Here is a 19,048-nt window from a genome sequence, read left to right as displayed (position 1 = left end):
GCGACTTTACTATGAGACCAACACCGAAATCGCGAAAAAAAAAATTACTCTCCCATACAAAATTAAACAGCCAAAATGTATGAAAAAATCAATTTTTTTTTTCGCGATTTCGGGGTTGGTCCCAGAGTAAAAGCTAAGTTGGTCCTATATATTCACCACGTAAATTATTCCAGTGACTAAATAACCTGTATATAAACCTAAAAGGTTAAAAATAAAACCAGGTAAAAGATACTCTTATTGGGATATAATGATTTTTCTTTTTCAGCATTTTGCTTTTAAGAATATTTATATATATTTATAACAAAGTACGTAACCAAGTCCATTCCCTTCCAAGCGAGAATCATTCAGTCAGAAAATCACATCACGTTACTATTTACAAATGCGAGTGTTAATAAGTTCCTGAATTAAAAACTACTGAAACAAAAACAGGGCACGACCGGGATTTGGACCCGGGACCTCTCACACCCAAAGCGAGAATCATACCGCTAGACCATCATGCCGCTTGTGTAGTTCCATCAAAATTATTTTCTCGTACAATAATGTTATTTGAAAAACTTGAATACATATATTTATTTCGAGTCATATTCAAAATTGCGAATTCAAGTACGAGGTATGATGGTCTAGCGGTATGATTCTCGGTTTGGGTGTAAGAGGTCTCGGGTACAAATCCCGGTCGTGCCCTGTTTTTGTATTAATTAAAATTAGCCTCACAAGCTGTTAAAAGTGCGCCTCGACAGTACACTACCCGTCTCATTCTAATTTTAACATTTTGAAAAATAAGTTATGATTGCAAATCTCGCGTTCGAGATACTGTTGCAGCGCACTTGTGATCAGAACTATACATTACCCTTAAAATATACGAAGCGCGCTTACAGTGCTCTGCGTGTCCAGTTCAATAACGGCTTCAGGATGCTGTTGGGGCTACCACGCTTTTGCAGTGCCTCGGGCATGTTTGCGCAAGCACGAATGGACGATTTTCATGCAATTATGAGAAAAAGAATCGCCTCTCAAATGCATCGCTTGCGGGGTAGCACCAACAGCTTGCTGGTAGATATAGCGGAGAGATGGGACTGTCCATTTTTTTGTCACTGGGCGTCAGCTCATCGTCCTGTGTACCAAGACCCCAAATGAAGCCGTGAGACCTAGGTTAAGATGTACTAACACTAGTATTGAAAGTCTGTATATAACTAACAATCTATGGGCAAATTGGCCTGAAATAAAGAAATAAATTAAAATTAAATTAAAATTAAATTAAAATTAAAATGCAAGCACACTTTCGTATTAAATTTCAAACTTTACAAAAATTGATATTTATAAAATAAAAATACTATAAAACAGGGCACGACCGGGATTTGAACCCGGGACCTCTCACACCCAAAGCGAGAATCATACCACTAGACCATCATGCCACATGAAATGCTTCCTCATAAACCTACTTTGTCGAAATTATTAAGTTTAAAACACTTGAACAAACATTAGTTATGCATAGAAGTTTTTATCCACAATTCTATCTATAACCAAAATATAAGACTGAGCGAATATGCATGATGGTTCCCGGTGCGGTTTGATCCCGATTATATATAATGAATGTTGTTATTAGCAATGAGCTTGTGATACATGTATAGGTTATGTTAGTTATAAGTTTGTAAAATCCACTATATTATGTTAAATAACTTTGTAAGTTACTTAAATTGTTTTGTATTTGCTACACCCTATTCAGGGTCCATGTGATACCGTAAGAAATGTGTAACTACTACCTAAAAATGTACCATGGAAGCAAGAAATAAATGAATACTGAATACTGAATACTGAATACTGGAATAGATTAATGAAATCGATGTAATTAAAACACATAAGGGGCAAAAACAAGATTACGACAAGAACAAGACACGATCATGATATTTATGAATATATTATGAAGCTAATTAATAATACTTCACCTTAAAAACAGGGCACGACCGGGATTTGAACCCGGGACCTCTCACACCCAAAGCGAGAATCATACCGCTAGACCATCATGCAGCATGAAATGCTTCCTCAAAAGTCTATTTTCCTGAAATTTGAAGCACTTGAATAAACATTTTTATATAATATCATATAAATTGCTGAACAATTCATAATCAATTGGTGTCTACTGAGAACTTAATTAAGCATGAGGCATAATGACCATCAAGGTAGGTGTGAAAGGGTCCTGGGTTTCAATCCCGATTGTGTTCTGATTCTGTTGTTCGTCAAAATATAACTATCTAAACTATAACTAACAAACTATCACAAAAGGACAAGTTCCAGATAGATACCAGATACCTCCCAGACCACATACCTTACTACTTATTCATTAGCATATGTAATTGTGGCATATTTAGGAGCCTAATAAACATTTAATTTTAGTTTCCAGTTTCCAAGTCCTACATTTTTTTTTACATTAATTCATTATTTTGTCGGTAAAACAATAATTAAAGCGCTCCGTCACAGGTTATTATTATTGCGAAGGGAAAGATGAAAGTGAGGGCTTACGAAGCCCTTTAAAAGAAGTCGCCTGTGATTGATGATGGACACAGATTTAGTATGTTAATTCACCGACCACCAATAATGAAGGTGAGATGACAATTGCAAAGATTTGTTCTAGAACATGAAAGAAAATATGACGTGATGTTACACGTTTGTTTATTTAGCTGTTTTAGATACGTGTTGAGAAATGTAGTTTTAAGGTGACTTTGCCAGTGGCATGATGGTCTAGCGGTATGATTCTCGCTTTGGGTGTGAGAGGTCCCGGGTTCAAATCCCGGTCGTGCCCTTTTTTTTATTTCAATTTTGTTAAGGACATTTATTTCAGTTTTGTTTATTTAACTTTTGGTTTGTAAAAGCGGGTGTAGAACCCCCCACTAAACATTCACGATAGCCAGTCAAAATCCAAGCTTAGGATTCACGATTTTTAAGTAAAATTTTACGGTGTTCGCTAGAATGTACGAGCTTACACCGTTAACATGCGTCTTATATGTAGTTGCTCATGTAAGCGTATTTAGACGTTTAGACTTCAGGTGTGAAGGGTCGCCGCCAACTCGCCGCTGCCAATCCAGCGTGAACACAAAGCGGCCCGGAACGGCCAGCTCTACAATAGACCGATATCGACGCCGATACCTAGTTGTCGATAAACTTGGGACAGCCTTTGTTGGCAAGAAACTGACGTGGGCTACATTTGCGAGATAAACCTGCTGATTTTATAGATAGGCGGCGATGGTAAATAGGTCGAAGTTGCCATATATGCAAATTTGTGCTTTTTACTTATATTTATTTTAATACTTTTAGTCCTTCGTGCGGAAAATAAATGAAATTGATACTTATCATTTTAGACATTCGTGCGATGAGAATCCTAAAACATTGACGATCAAGAGGATTACCTTATAAACTTTAGCAGATCTTTATAGGACAAATAAAAACTTTTCTAGATATTTTATTCCGGAAAATTGTTTTAATGAGAGTACAGTACTTAAATGTATAATATACAGCGTGTATTTTTGATACGAACACATAATCAGAGGGCAGTTAGTTAAGGCTGTAATTAACACACTTTCATAGGTTTTATAAAAAATGGACATTTATTTTTCATACAAAATTATTAAAAAGCAATGTATCACTACTTTGTTTTAACTAAAAACATCTCATTATTGACGCAACGTCACCACTGTCACAATTCACAAGTGATCATGATGTACGAAATACATTGCAGCTCGAATAAAATGCAAAAATTAATTATGCTCTAGTAGTGAAGACTAAACAAAAAAAAACTTTCAGAATTGTTTTATAGCACTAGACGTAGGTTGTCTAGTTTAAGTTTGAGGTTATATCAAAAATACGCAATGTACAGTCGGCGTCAAATACTTAGTAACAACCAAAGTAGCCAAATAGTTCGGTATACCATATATTTAGTATGGTGTACCGAACTATTTGGCCACGTTGACTGCTACGGAGTATTTGACGCTGACTGTACATAGATGTAATCCTTAATTTTCATATTATGTACGGACAGAAGCCAAATCATTTCAGGTACCAAAACAAAATCTCACAAGTATTTGTATATTGCCCAAATTGCTCAGTCGAGCTAACTGGATTACTGTAGCAAAAATGTACTCAGACACAATTAGGTTGGTTTCGTAACGGCATGCGAGACGCGACACGAGCTTCCTGTGCGTTCAAAAACTCGGCAAATAACCCTATTAGCGGAACAGTGAGGCCTGATCTAGTTAGCTCCCGCTTCACCCGGCCCACCTGACAATTACCTTGCCTCTAAATGATTCCAACCCTTGCCCAACACAGATAAGTTTATTTTGAGCCGCCCGAGTGTTCGTTCCTCATTCATTTAAGTGCTTCTTTTGTGACGAACATTCCGCTGCGCCGCTCTCAATTAACCCCACTGGAAGCTCAAAAATTAAGTTAAATACACCGACTTTGCCTCCGTATTTACTTATTGGCAATCGACGTGGTTGCCTGTAACTTCGTAAATTAAAACTCTGCTGGTACTAATGTAGCCTTCAAGTTTTACGGCGGCGGCGCTTTCGTTTTATTACGCTGATGCCTCGCCAAAATCGATACGGTGACATACAGCACTTATGAAAAGTAATGCAAACAAATAGGTATTGCGTGATGGCACTGCAATATACTGTGCAAATACTTAAGCGACAAGATATTAATGGTATTACTGATTTAACATTAACATGAATATGACAATAACTAAATATTAAAGAAAGCAGAATTACGATCTATGTATATTTCTATCAATAGTATTTCATATGATAAAGTACTATTTTTATTAACATCAATAAACTTGTATTTTTAGGCATTTTTTAATAACACGATTCATATAATTTTTTTAAACATACATAATATTAACTTTTCTTAAACTACTTCAGAGTATTTAAAATTAATCTTTTTCTTATATGTATGCTCAACAACAAAATACAATAATGCTTACATACAAATATGAACAGCAACTTATCTCACATGTAAGTAGTAAAACTGTCGAGTTTAACTAGGCTTTAACACTAAGTAGCGACATATTTCACACGGGCTCAGCTACCTGAGATATCTTTCCAATCGCATAACAGGTGCTACTCGACAAAAACCACTGTAACTCTGACCACGAGATCTGTACTACTCTGCCTAATCGGAGAGCGCATTTATGCTGGTTTCTTAGCATTAATTCTCGAATGCGTTCAGCAACGTTGAGAATATCACTTCTGGGTCTAAAACAATCAAACTACCACTTGGCACAAGCAAACAAGAACTTAGCGCCGCTTAGGTTTAACTAAATACGAAGTGCGGCTTAAGTTAGATAAGTTAGATCCCGAACAAACATAAGTGGATTCCTATACGTCGTAACAGGTGGGTACTTTGGGGTAAGACAAACTGTTACGTAGAGACTTTGTGTAAATTAATGTGACATTATTTACAGCATGTCATCTTCTTTATTAATGTATTAATTCGATGCGTTGACAGTCTTTGAATATCAACACTAAGTATGTTTTTTGGGGTTTTAACTATTTTGTGTGGCGATGATAAATTATTTGGGATACAATTGGAGGCTTGAATAAATTGGACGCATATTATGTATAAAATGAGCTACATTTCTTGGTACATTAAACATAAATGTACATAGATTCGGTACCAATATTGATTGAGGCTAATTAAGTTTTCTTTTTATATTGAATAAACAGGGCACGGCCGGGATTTGAACCTGGGACCTCTCACACCCAAAGCGAGAATCATACCGCTAGACCATCATGCCTCCTGCTGAAACTACACTCAAAACCTTGTATTTAAAACAACAGAGACATCGTAACTTTAAACAAAAATGTTTGTCCAAGTTTTCCAAACATGAGCAAAGTAGGCTTGTTATGACGCAATTTAGAAGGCACAAATGGTCGATATGATTCTCGGTTTAGGTGTGAAAGGTCCCGGATTCAAATCCCGATCAAGCCCTGTTTTTATTAATTCATTTTGAATTATAATTCTCGAAAGCCCGCATTTGGAGGCGCAGGTGTCACAGTAGGTTAGCGGTATGACTCTTGCTTTGTGTATGAAAGGTCCCGGGTTCAATTCCCGGTCTTGCTTTTGAGGCCAATTCGATCTTGCATTCCGATATCAAAATTATGTAATTTTGCTATCATTGGCGCGTCAGTTTTGCTCGTACATGTACATGTCTTAGCGTGAGCAAGATGCACTAACGTATGATATCAAAATTACATCATTTTGACATCGGAATGTACATAAGTTAGAATTGGCCTCCAGTTTTTATTAATTCATTTTGAAATCATTACTGACATCGTTAAAGATAAGTTATTTTTTCTTGACAACACAACTTAAATTAATTAATTATTTTTTGCTGCTACGAGTACATCTTAGGTGTAAATTAAATGAGAAATTCTTAATTAATACTTCTTAATTATTACATTCGTACTCAAGCCGATTGTTACCTGCAAAGTTATGAAAATTTTAATTAAGTTATCGGAGGTAACTTCTTTGTTGATAAATCACAAGAACTTAGTATTTAGCGGACTAAGTATTGCATCGACAGTCAAGTCGTTAGTGTTAATTAGGTACACACAGAGGTATTATTTTTTAAATTGGCTCTGTATAACTATCTAAAAAGTTTAATGTATCTTTAATAGCTTTTGGAATTCCTTGTATAAATAAATAAGTAAATAAAAATAAAATAGAATCGTATGCAATTTACCAGATAACTGTCATGAGGAATAGACAATATAGACTTTTGTCCAAACCTAATATGTATATTCTTATATAAGTTTTCATGAATCTGGGAGCACGGTAGTGCCCTCGCCAAGACGAGCCAAGCGAAGCGCAAGGGCACTACGTACCTTTTCTCGAAGCGCTTCGTCGTTTTCTGAACGCTCATAACTTGAGTTTGGATTATCCCAGATAAACAAAATTTTCGAGATATGATGTCTCATACTTTAGATTATAATGATAACTAAAAAACCGCGATTTCGTCACTGACTCACTCACTCACTCATTCATTGATGATTGTTGCGTCTAGTGCCTAATTCGTGTAGTATGTCGAATCCAGGATATCTAGACTGCTGAATAAAACTATAGCGGACTGTATACACTAATTTTAATTACTGGTAGTTACAAGGTATTTTTATGATTATTTTCGGCGCGACGTTATATGTGTGCGTTCCGCGAGCCGTAATTTCGATTCTGACCGTCCCCCCGCGGACCGGCCCCGGTCCCCGTCGCTGGCTAACCCGTCCGGTGACGTGACGGTGGACGTCATCGCTGTTGCTGTGGAGTTAATTCGATGCGGCGGCGGGCTTGTCGCCAACATATACTCCCGGCGTTGAAGAGCTTGGGTCTTCAAGATCTTGTATGGGTAGAGGACAAATTGTATTGAAGGCCCGACGAATTACTCCTTTTTTCGTCCTTATGTCGGCTACTCTTGCGACGCCATCTCTGCCAGGCAGCACTTGAACGATGCGGCCGAGGAGCCACATAAGCGGCGGTAAGTTCTTGTCCTTGATTACCACCATGGTTCCGACGTCGAGGTAGCCCCTTGAGCTCTGCCATTTGGTTCTCTGTTGCAGGCCAGTAACGTACTCGTTGGAGAACCTGTTCCAGAAGTGCTGTTTCAGAAACTCGATGCGCTGGTACCTGCGGGGGCTTGTCGCCAACGTATACTCCCGGCGTTGAAGAGCTTGGGTCTTCAAGATCTTGTATGGGTAGAGGACAAATTGTATTGAAGGCCCGACGAATTACTCCTTTTTTCTTCCTTATGTCGGCTACTCTTGCGACGCCATCTCTGCCAGGCAGCACTTGAACGATCCGGCTCGAAGGACCATATGTTGCGTCTAGTGCCTAATTCGTGTAGTATGTCGAATCCAGGATATCTAGACTGCTGAATAAAACTATAGCGGACTGTATACACTAATTTTAATTACTGGTAGTTACAAGGTATTTTTATGATTATTTTCGGCGCGACGCTATATGTGTGCGTTCCGCGAGCCGTAATTTCGATTCTGATAGTCCCCCCGCGGACTGGCCCCGGTCCCCGTCGCTGGCTAACCCGTCCGGTGACGTGACGGTGGACGTCATCGCTGTTGCTGTGGAGTTAATTCGATGCGGCGGCGGGCTTGTCGCCAACAATGATTATGAAAAGTCTTAAACTAGCGGACGAGAATTTGTATCAGCTTTCCGCAAATTTTGATGTCTAAAAATTGATATATGGAATTATGGGATGAAAGATTGTCATAAGTAACTTACAAAAAGAAGTGAAATCCCACCAAAAACATTTTCATGTAAAATGTTGCCAAGACGAAACCATGAGGCTCGCACTGGCAAAAAGTTAACAGATCTCACGTAGAGCCAAGCTTCTAATTTCACAAGACCTAACTTCTCAAGCTCTACACCTTAGTCGAAATATGTGGCTTGGCCAAACGGCCGCTACCGCCACACAGGCGTAAGGCGAAAAATTTATTAACTATACATTTTTTCAGGGTTCCGTACCAAAAAGGTACAAAAGGAACCCTTATGGTGCGACTCTGTCCGTCCGTCTGTCTGTCTATCTGTATGTCATATGGCTAAATATATCAAGAACCACTTAAGCTATCGATTTGAAATTTGGAATGTTTTTGAACAACGCTAACCTGGACACATCGAAAGTATTTTTTTATTGAATGTGGAAAATGCCCAATTTGAAAAGGGGGCAAAGATTCAAAGTCTAGTCACTAAGTGCAAGCGGGGTATCACTAGAAAGAGCTCAAGTTGTACATTCCAAAACAATTTTTTTTACTTTTTTGTCATAATAAAAAAAAAAATTTAAGGAAAATGTGAAAAAAATACCGTACCCTTCTCTTATCTCCAAAATTTTCGAATGAAAAATTATTATTGTTTTACATAATATTTACATTACCATAAATTTTACAGAAAAAATATAATCAGTCTATCTTGGTAACTCTTTTTTTAATAAAAAAAAAACTTTCTGATTTGGTTTGCAATTTAACCGACTTGTGTTTATTACTCTTGAAATTTCTAAAACATTACATTAAAGCTATTTTTTTCAAACAATGAACAATTTTGAAATCGGTTACCATGATTACCGGTCGAATTATCCTCGAAAAACCAACATACGTGCATTACATCGCGCAAATTAGACAATTTGCCGATAGATGACGCTGTACACAATTATACTTAGTATAGGTACTTCTGGTCAAAAGTCTTTCGCCTTTATAGTTACCGAGATAATTTAAAGTTTGTACGGAACCCTCGGTGCGCGAGTAGAACGAACTCGCACTTGACCGGTTTCTTTTTTTTATAGGTTCCTACAATAGTTCATGTAACGAAACGGTCAAGTCTCATAGAGAGTTTCTGAAGTTAGAAGCTTGGCTCTATCTCAATCTGATAACTTTTTGACAGTGCTGAGCCATATGGATTCGTATTGGCAACATTTTTTGCTGGCGTTTTTGGTGGGATGTATAAATGATAGATACTCTTAATAGTAGAGTAGAAAAAAATATAAAAATCGATTCGTCTGTGACGAAGTTTTGGAAATTCTAGAAAAAAAATGTATTTTAATAAAATCTCTCACTCTTAAGCTCGTAACCCTCTCACACTAAAACTCCTCAAAAGATGATGATGACGAAAACTTGTGTAAAATTAATAACTTTAAAAAATTATGAACCTTTTATACTTCCTGTTTTTTATACAAAATAAATTATATCGCAATTCAATGTACGCTAATATCATTGTGATTGAATTTGCTTCTCACAGTTGTCACGCTTTATACCTACATAACAAAATTCGCAAAACATTGCATCTTAGAATAAACTTTAAAGTGTACTAAAAATCAAAACCAAGTTTATTTAATTTGCTGAACAAATGTTGGTCAGTTTGAGGACTACAACCTACAGTTTATTGCTCCTGTTACAGGCGACACTATAGAGATAAAATTATAAAATATAGTAACATTAACACAAGTGTTATTCATCAAGCGCTGCTACAACAGTTGACAAATCTGTCTAATACGGCCACAAAAAAAACTCGATTTTAATCCGCAGAATAAATAATTAGGGGTACTTAAGCGGCAATCTTCGAATTGGCATTAAAAAATACATTGATCACGTCCCGCTAAATTGGGTGCCTGCCTCCCCCCGATTTATTTAAGAATGTTATGTAAATTTGAACACAAGTCTTTGATCGTGCGCATCAAAAGTCCTAGCAAAAAACTTCGTCTAGAGTGGAAAAAACGGGAGAAGCTTAAGAAAAATAATGATTTAATCTTACTTCCCGCTGCCGCGCATATAAAACGGGCGGGCGGGCGCGAGAATCGTTTTTAATCTTTGCTTTGTAAAGGTGATTATAAGGGATTATAGGTTTGGAAGTATGGCTGAAATATCGCGGCTGAAGCGGCCCCTACTCATTCATGGCATATTTTTTGGGCGCCAGGTGGGGTTGCGGTCGCACCCCCTCCGATACTTCTCAACTTTTCCTTATTCCTAGAACTCTTCAAAGGAAATGCTTTATTACGTTTTGTTTCGTCTTCGCCGATCCGCGTTTTTGCCGCCATAGCATCTTAAGACCTAAAGTTCACTAAAGTTGCATTATTCCATACATATATTGATGTAACGTACCTAACGAACTGCGTAGTAAACGAATGGACGAAATACGATTTGGACGAACTGCGTATTGGACGCACATAGCTGTGTACAAATCCCTACAAATAGTTCCTAGCTAAGATTAAGTCCAACTATTCCCTGAAAGGGATAAGTTCGCCTTTGTACAAATAATGTATATTCTGTCCTGTTTTATGTTTCTTTCTGTAAAATAAAGTATTTTACTACAACTACTACTATTTAACTTTGAAATATTTATGTAGGTATTTCGCTGTACATTTAGCATTATACTTATACATCAGTATGAGTGACATTGTTAGATCACAGTTTGTTTACGCAGGTGGGTTACAAGTAAACATTTTCAGAAACACTGTCTTCTACATATGTAATTTATAACTTAACTCCTATATAATTTATAAATAACGTATGTGACTAATTAAAAATGTTTTACTTGTTAAAAACAGGGCCAGAGCGGGATCTGAACCCGGGACCTCTCTTACCCAAATCCTTCTTCAACAAATTATCAGTTAAAAAAATAGTGGACTTTGACATGACAGTAAGCAAGCGTACGGGTAACCTGCCTGTACGCGAAACCGTTGGGACATTTTATTTTAACACTTAGCTGTCGCAGGGAAATGATGAATACAAAGATTTGACCACTTCTCTTAGATATTTTATCATATGTCTGATTTTTTCTAGGAAAATGATAAAATGGATTCGCCATTTTTTGCGTGAATTGATGCCCTTAGAGATTTGGTCATTTCGCTGCGACATATAGGTACCTATTTGGCGTTTAGCAAGTGAAAACGAATGAATTATTATGAATAACCCTCTTCGAATCACGCTTCTATGTCTGCAAAGTTTTTATATCGATTTTTTAGGCACATTATGTGCTAAAAGTAAAGCAGTGTTACCTAAACGTAGTAGGTATTGTAACTCCCACCTCCCGAAGGTAAGCCCCCATTGGCCGATCCAGCCTAAGCCCCGTCGAGATAGCGAGGAGTTTTGTCATTTTTCATTACGTGACCAGATCAGGTTTGTCATCTCCGAGCTAGCCTTACCAACCTCCTACATAATGAACACAACGACCTACGAAAATACAAAGAAATTGATACCTTAAAACGCGTGAGATAGAGTGTGCTATCCATTGGACAATTTTACGTTTTAAGCCGTTACAGAAGTGGAAAAGTTTAAGTAAAGCATTCCTTGCTAGACGAAGAGTGGTGCTCGTGTAAGACTTGGAATTTTACTATGAATACTTAAACGCAGACGTTGGATCAAGGCTTGCCTAGGTATAAAAGGTATTTATTTAGCAAGCTCGACTGTTAGGGCCGGTACAGACGGACTGCAACTCGACTGCAACTTGTATGGGAACTGCACGTCGACGTTGCAGTTGGAGTGCAGTCGGCATGCAGTTCCCATACAAGTTGCAGTCGAGTTGCAGTCCGCCTGTAGGTACCGGCCCTTAAAGTACCTAGTAGGTACCAAGCTTGCTAATGCTCAATTCATACAAATAAACAGGCATAATTTTATTTGCTGTACCTACGCACTAACATGGTTAAAGGAATTTACCCAAGTATGAAATCTAATTAATTAAAAGTTGACAAAAAGCCAATCAGAAATATGTGTTATATGTACACTAATTAATTAATTTTGGTTATTTCACTATGTGTGTAAGTTCATTTTGTTTGGAACTATCGCAAATGACTTCTCACCTAAAGTAATATTACTGATAAAATTGAATTGTCTTTACCTGTTTTTTGAAAAAGCATTTGAATTTACACTCAGACTCAATGAAAACGGCCTGTTTATGGTTATTTTCTTACAAAGTGACCCGTTTCAGTGCTCTTGCGTGTATTATGCTACGACGCATGCTACGAGAGTTCGTAGCGGCGTAGAACTTGGTTAACTATTCTGATAGTAATTTTACTGATTTTGCAATAAAATTATAATTATAATCCTTAGATAGGACTTAAATATTTAATCAATATAATTTATAATAATTACCTATATGTTTTCGTATGCGATTTTCTATTAATGTTTACTGAGCAGTATTTGCAGAAAATTACATTTAGCATTCTATTCTGTACAGTAACAAAATTGAATGACCTTTAACATGCGTGGGTTTCTCAAGCGTTACAAAGGACGAACTGCAAAGCAATTCCATGCGAGACAACTTGACTTTATAAGTAGAGAAGAAGTAGACATTTAATAGCGGTACTTACCGACACGGGATAGGTAGCTGAATACTTATGAAATGGCGACTTAATTATATGGCTTGATCTGTGCGGGGCGGTCGCGGGGAGGGGGGGCGTCTCATCTCAATCGCAAATCGGCCATCTTGCGCCCCCGGGATCGCCCCCGCGCGCCTCTCTACCCCCTCGTCCATTATACTTTTTAAGCTCCAATCTCGTTCATTTAAACGGTTGGCTTTAGATGGCAATCGCATTTTTCCACTGCAGGTCACGTCTCGACCCGTCTCCCGGCCGGGGGCTTAAATCAACAAAAGAAAATAATAAGATTCGTTCAAATTAAAAGTGTAATGTCGCGAAAGTGCGCGGGCCGGCTTAATCCTGCCACTGCTCTTCATTAGGGCGCTAAGGCCGCCGGGGCGCTTAAAAACGTCGCCAAGAATTTTTCTTTATTCATAACGGAGATTAAGAGAAATGCAAATGAAGCGAGGCGTGGTGGTACTTAGCTGTGTCAACAATGTTCAAGTATTCGGGAGCGAATCGGTATTTTTTCGCGTCTCGCCGCTCCGGCCACGTGGCGGTTCACACTGATTTACTTTATTTTAATTTCGAATCAAATTACACTCACGAGTACTGATAAATACGCTGATTCACATTTCATTGGTTACTCGAGGAAAGAATTGCGTGCTTGAATAATTTACTTACGAAACGAACGCGTGTACTGCGTACTTACAGTCGAGACCATAAATATGTGATTATGTATTTTTATCATATCGTACTTTCTAAGATTTTAAACAAATACAATATCAATATTTACTTACTATATTTATAAATAACTGGGAGACCGAGCTTTGCTCAGAAAACATATAAAAAACTCAAAAATGCGCATTTTTCCAGAGATAAAAAAACTACCTAGATCGATTCTATGCCCCCGAAAACCCCCATATAGCAAATTTCATCGAAATCGTCTCAATTTCCGAGATCCCCAAAATATAAAAATAAACAAGAATTGCTCGTTTAAAGGCATAAGGTAAAGACAAAGAGCTTTCACACCTTGTTTCTTAAAGTAAATATCTAATTACATAAGTATAACTATCTTCAATTTGCAACTTGACGCTTTATTATATAATAAAAAATATGTATAACTTAGGTGAAACGCCCGTTACACCGCAACACTAAACTGGGAATGAAGGCAGCTCGTTGGTGCGATTGAAGACTACCCTACATATCATATTTAATAACATACATATACAAAAACAATTCGGCAGAGGGTCAAGGAGGTTTTATTTTAAAAAGCGATCTCTTCCAGACAACTTATAATTAACAATTATTTTATTCATTTTATTTATTTATACAAGGAATTCCAACAGCTATAAAAGATACATTAAACTTTTTAGGCAGTAATACAGAGCCAATTACAGGAACTCGCAAATAGAAACTGTCTATATAATTACACAGTACACACTAGATACCTACAAAAGCACACGTGATACAGGATATTATGTAAGATATTATGTTACGTTTTATATTATGTTTTATTATATCTAAATAAAAAGAAAAACTTCGAGTTTATCATTGGTTCTCATACATAAATACTTAGATACATAGATAACACACATACCTCAAGAACAAATTATTCGTGATGAACACACAAATAAATGGCCTTACCAGGATTCGATCCCGGGACCCCCTGCTTCATAGACAGGGTCACTACCGACTAGGCTAGGAGGCCGTCGTTATCATTTCTCCGTGAAATAGGCGCCTGCTACGTTGCACCGATACGATACCGACGACGACGTTTTTGGATGAAGAAATGTCACTTTTAACACTGAAAGATCAGTATACTATCGGTGTGACATCTTATAGACTTCCCGTTCAAGCGCCATCTTGATAGTCACGCCTCGTAATAATAGTTAATTCCTTTGTTTTTTGCTCATTTATATTGTTTAAAATGTTATATCGATAGCTTATTTATTATACTGTAAACTAATGCGATAGTGTGCAGTGAATGGAGAATTCATCTTGAAACGCATCTAAATAACTAACTAATAAGCTAACCACCATTTTGGAGCCGACGGCCGGTAATCCACGTCCTGTTTGTGAATTCCAGCTATCGCTTTATGAAACCTAATAAAATCACCGTACGCTGTCTTGTACTAACCGTAGAATTTTAGTCGTATTTAAGGCTCCTAATACCTTGACACTAGTGAAATTGTCCCACTAGACTCAAGCCATTTAATTTTAAAAGAATGAATGAATAACATCTTATAAGCATTGTTTGAATTAGGCCGTATAGCAAAACAAAGAAAAATCACAACCACTTCGATATTCCTCGAGGCTTTCCGTATGTTTTATTTCAGTATCATCGCACAGTCAATGATAGAAGTCAATCATTAAGTATAATCCTATGTAAGTAGATACGGAAAGTAAGATTTAAGCGTATTTTCGCAAACAATAAGGAGATAGAAGGCGATTCTAAGACAAAGAGGCCGAACAAAGGACAAATTTCCGATAATAACGTCGGAGTAGGTATTGTAGAGAATTGCGTTATTTTGTAAAAGCGATCGAGCGGTTCATTTATTTGTTCATCCGGTCTTAACGTTTATGCGGGTCGCAACTCTTTCGCGGGAAGCCCTGCGCTAGGGATGTGCCAGGGGCTATTCGATGGCACAACACGCAAAAACTATGACAATAGCGCTCGTGGTTCAAAATCCACACTTTATGCTTTTCTTTTTCATTTTTCTTTGTAGTAATATAATAAGTATTACAAGATTCAAAAAAGTATGTAGTGTGTGTCTCTTCTTCTTTGTCGTTATACTCTTTGCAGAGTGTCGTGGTCAACTGCTGACATCCCGCACAGACTTCTCGCCAAATGTACAAATGTGTGTGTGTGTGTGTGTGTGTGTGTGTGTGTGTGTGTGTGTGTGTGTGTGTGTGTGTGTGTGTGTGCGAGTGCGTGCGTGCGTGCGTGCGTGCGTGCGTGCGTGCGTGCATGCGTGCGTGCATGCGTGCGTGCGTGCGTGCGTGCGTGCGTGCGTGCGTGCGCGCGTGCGTGCGTGCGTGCGTGTGTGTGTGTGTGTGAATGGTTAATTAATCCATAGCTGTTTTTACTGACAAGTATTGTTGTCTAATTATTCCTTTGAAGTGTCTTCTAATCTGTTATGTAAATATCGCGAAATCTTGTATTTTTTATGTAAGAATTTCAACTGTCTAAGTATCCTATTTTATTTTTATCTACAAATGACTATAACGAGAGATGGCCGTTCCTATAAGGTGCCGTAGGTTTCGAAAGTTTTAAATAAATCGTCCCGCTTTTTTAGATCGCAATACAGTTGCCAAAAATTGAATTATCAATCTTGAGGTTTTTCTGTATAAATTACTACATTCGAATTCTCGATTCGAAACCTAATTTTTTGACTTTTGCTTTATAGAAAAAACTCACAAAGATGGGTTTAAAACGCACTTTAAAATTTGTATCAATTTATGCACAATAACTAAAAATATGAAAAATGCTTCTAAAAATGCGTTATTTTATTTTATCGATTACTTTTGTTACGACTTACAACTTACAACAGATTAAAATTCAAAACATGATATCCGCGTACCCAAGCACGCACATCCCTCTTGCTTATGCTCAATGAGAGAAGAACACGAACCTACGGGGCCTTAATAACACTTTGAGTTCGTAAAACTAAACGCAGAATTTGTAAAAAACAAAACACTCGATACCTACGCGCCTACGCGCACAACCCTACCCGCGCCGTTCTACTCGGCCGACAGTATTTTTATTCGGAATTTATATCTCGCAGCGAATCCCACATTATTGTCTTTGAGCATTTATTTTGTGATGGGCATTAAAACCGAAACCCCTTTTTCTTGGAGAAGCGATTTCATTTTAGCTGGGTTTAAGGAATTTAGGGCGTCTTATAGGGCTCCGATATTACGCGGCCCTCGGGGTGGAATAATTAATTTACTCTATTATTATTCCGTTTTCTCCTTCTGATAACGTTTATACACTAGCGGCAAATATTTATGCTACTCTTGCAAGGCTGGTCTGGCAGTTTCGCTCTCGTGGTATACTTTTTTGGTCTAGAATTAAGTAAATTAATCTTCAACAAGCAGAAACGTCTGCTAACGATGCTGTTAAGCTTAGAATACATTTAAAAGTGGAAAAATTACTGTCTTGGGTGAGACTTGAACTCCAATCCAGAGGCCGTGAGTTCAAGTCTCACCCAAGACAGTAATTTTTCACTTAATTTTTTTTTTATTCTAAGCTTAGAATTAAGTAATTGGAGTATAGATACCTACTTACTCTTATGTAAATGTTTAGGTAAATAGCTTTAGATGAATATTTTGGTAACGTTTTATTTCGAAAATTTTAATTAAATAATGTTAAAGTTGCTTTCATATGTATGTAAGTATCAACCTATCAACCACCTACACCGAAATCATAGGTCATAACTCTGAACCCTGATTCAATCAGTAAAAGTAGGCAACCTACACACGCTCTATTCTCTTAAACATAAAGTTGGGTTCAGTTATTTTCGAACACTACCAGTTGTGCCTGTCACTTTCGCACTTACATACTTGTTAGAACGTGACAGGCATGGTGACAGGCGATAAAAATGCGTCCGAGCTACAGCCGCTGCTTAGGAACTTTTGCTACGGAATCTTAATGCGTTTTACAGTACATATGGTGCTACTTTACCGCACTAGTGCGAAAATTAGCATATAACGTTACTATGTCGAACATTTAAAGGGCCATATGTACTGTAAAACGTTGTACGATACATGTGCGAATAGGTAATTCGCAGGTCATTGTAACTAGACGCACTAGCAGTTCTAGTTAACATATAAAAATAATTGGCACAAATAATCGGTCCATATCATTTTCATAAACTAAAAACCTCAATTATTATGTTCCAATATTAATCAAAATACTAGTAAATAGTATATATATATCTAATAAATTAATTCCGTAAGTTTAATGGAATGGAAGCAAAATATTCTCACGAAAAATTCTAAACAACAAAGACTTTAACTAAATCATATTTCGTAGTGGGTCGTTACTCAGAAAAAGTGATTGGTACTCGAGTTTAAAAGGTAATAAATTAGTCAAACGTATAAGGTAAAGGCATCAGTGCTCAGACATGCATCAGTGTGCCAAAAGTAGGTGTTATTATAGATTAATAAAGTATGAATTGAAAAGTAACTTAATTTTTAAAATAATTGTTTAGCATAAACCACAACACTACTTCAAAGAAGTGCTGTCTTCTGACATTAAGGGATATGCCATATGCGCCATTTTTTTGGAGCGTCACATGGTATTTTGATCAGACGTTAGCAGCCGAATTGTGATATTTCTTTAAAAGCAGTGCACACATTGCTTCACGTAATTAATACCTAATTTATCTGGAAAAAGTAAAAAAATTATATAAATCCATATTAAAGTAAGCCCTGGCCGATTACTGGGTTTGAGGCAGTAATTTTAAAGGGGTTGTAGACCCAGAGGACAGCCGATAGAGGCTGAGCATAGGTTTCAAGATTTTTTATTTATTTTCAAATGCAATGTAAGTCGTTAAATCAAGCACCTTAAAATATCTACATTATTATGACTTTATTTCATTGAAATACATCAAATACTCAGTAGTCATGCTGTGGCTGACCACTGGACACTGAGATCACGGAACTTGGAATCCAATAGCCAGGCGTTAAAATGGGATCGCTGTGGATTGGGTGCTTAAAGGCTGTGTCTTGGTGGACAGGAGGCTGATTACTGGCAGAAGGGCCCTTGCATTATATTTAATGAAATATTTCCATAAGCTAAATTAAATTACGTTTTATTCTTTGTAAAAATTAAACTTTATTAAATTATTGATGAGTAAATACATTCATAATTCTTATTGATCAATTAGTGGGCAAATGAGACGTTCTTGAATATAGAAATTTCGTGGAGGGGTTGACTATTGGTGCCTTTGCCCTGCGATAAGTACGAGAGACGCGTCTAACACGTCTGGAGCGTTTGCCGAAGGTTATAAATAGCTCAGTTTTAAGCCAGGACCGCCATTATATTTTTGACCGTCGGATTGTCACTTTCGCTGGCTTATTCGTAGACGTAAAAACAAAGGTTGTTATTTTGACGATTGAATGCTTGACATTGCGTAGCTACTATGCTGCTCTTTGTCAAACTGTTCAATTGTTATTTTAGTGCCAATACCTACTTATTTTTGTGGA

General features: G+C 37.3%; 4 non-coding genes across 4 annotated transcripts; 1 reads left to right on the top strand and 3 right to left on the bottom strand.

Annotated features, from left to right (window-relative positions):
- Positions 1–428: 428 nt before the first annotated feature.
- Positions 429–500, bottom strand: Trnap-ugg (transfer RNA proline (anticodon UGG)). The gene has a single exon. It is a non-coding gene; the product is annotated as a tRNA-Pro (tRNA).
- An 837-nt stretch (positions 501–1,337) lies between these two features.
- Positions 1,338–1,409, bottom strand: Trnap-ugg (transfer RNA proline (anticodon UGG)). The gene has a single exon. It is a non-coding gene; the product is annotated as a tRNA-Pro (tRNA).
- Positions 1,410–1,950: 541 nt separating this feature from the next.
- Trnap-ugg (transfer RNA proline (anticodon UGG)) lies at positions 1,951–2,022 on the bottom strand. Its single transcript has one exon. It is a non-coding gene; the product is annotated as a tRNA-Pro (tRNA).
- Positions 2,023–2,722: 700 nt separating this feature from the next.
- On the top strand, positions 2,723–2,794 carry Trnap-ugg (transfer RNA proline (anticodon UGG)). The gene has a single exon. It is a non-coding gene; the product is annotated as a tRNA-Pro (tRNA).
- Positions 2,795–19,048: the final 16,254 nt, after the last annotated feature.

This window comes from Cydia pomonella, chromosome 6, assembly GCF_033807575.1.
Source record: "Cydia pomonella isolate Wapato2018A chromosome 6, ilCydPomo1, whole genome shotgun sequence".
NCBI lineage: Eukaryota > Metazoa > Arthropoda > Insecta > Lepidoptera > Tortricidae > Cydia > Cydia pomonella.
The sequence above is the reverse complement of the archived record's forward strand: the minus strand, read 5'-3'. Positions and strand labels throughout refer to the sequence as shown.